This window comes from Alosa alosa, chromosome 20 (genome assembly GCF_017589495.1).
Source record: "Alosa alosa isolate M-15738 ecotype Scorff River chromosome 20, AALO_Geno_1.1, whole genome shotgun sequence".
Classification (NCBI taxonomy): Eukaryota; Metazoa; Chordata; class Actinopteri; order Clupeiformes; family Clupeidae; genus Alosa; species Alosa alosa.
The window spans coordinates 3,222,446-3,223,101 of NC_063208.1; the positions used below are offsets into that span (position 1 = coordinate 3,222,446).

General features: G+C 37.2%; 1 protein-coding gene across 1 annotated transcript in view; it reads right to left on the reverse strand.

The window, feature by feature from the left end:
* Window positions 1-202: 202 nt before the first annotated feature.
* The window catches only part of LOC125285310 (ankyrin repeat and MYND domain-containing protein 2-like), an 11,137-nt gene continuing 10,683 nt past the window's right edge, over window positions 203-656 (reverse strand). The window contains exon 8 of the mRNA XM_048229711.1: window positions 203-656. This exon is cut by the window's right edge and continues 414 nt beyond it. The gene's annotated coding sequence lies outside the window, so the exon portion shown is untranslated.

Below are 656 nucleotides of genomic sequence, written 5' to 3' on the forward strand. Positions count from 1 at the left end.
ATTCCAACCGAGTGCACTAAATAACTCTAAAATAGTATACGCTACGCACCAATCATTCTCACCGAGCGCACTCCAGAATTCTGAGCACTGTAGGTAGGGCCTCATTTCGGAAAAGCCCTGCATCTGTGCACCTTTTCCAAACCAAACAGCAGACCTACTTCCTGTCTGGTGACCATCATTAATGCAGTTCAGAGGTCACGTAAAAGGTTACCATGGTTACTTTAATACAAATAAAAGGTTATCTGTGATGTCACCATGGTTGCTTGTACATGTTGGTTCACTCATGTCATCTTCATTTATGGTGAAAAATTAACATTAACACTTTCTGCTTATAAACTAATACATTGTTTACATACACATCAAACAACAACAATGAACAGATTTAAAGACAAGACATAAAAACAGACAGATTGGTCCCTGCAAGGAAATGACATTTCATATTTATAGCTGAGCTGTATAATACTGTAGTATATCTCTATTTATAACTATATATATGACTGTGGTATAGCTCATATTTATAAATGTATGTATTCATGTATTTACCATATTTATTGGAAACAGCTCCGCCACCTCCACCCTGTTCTGTACACAGATGTGGTTTCTACCTCCAGCTAATTCATAAGAACAGTATCCAGTACTTATGGGCAAGGCACATT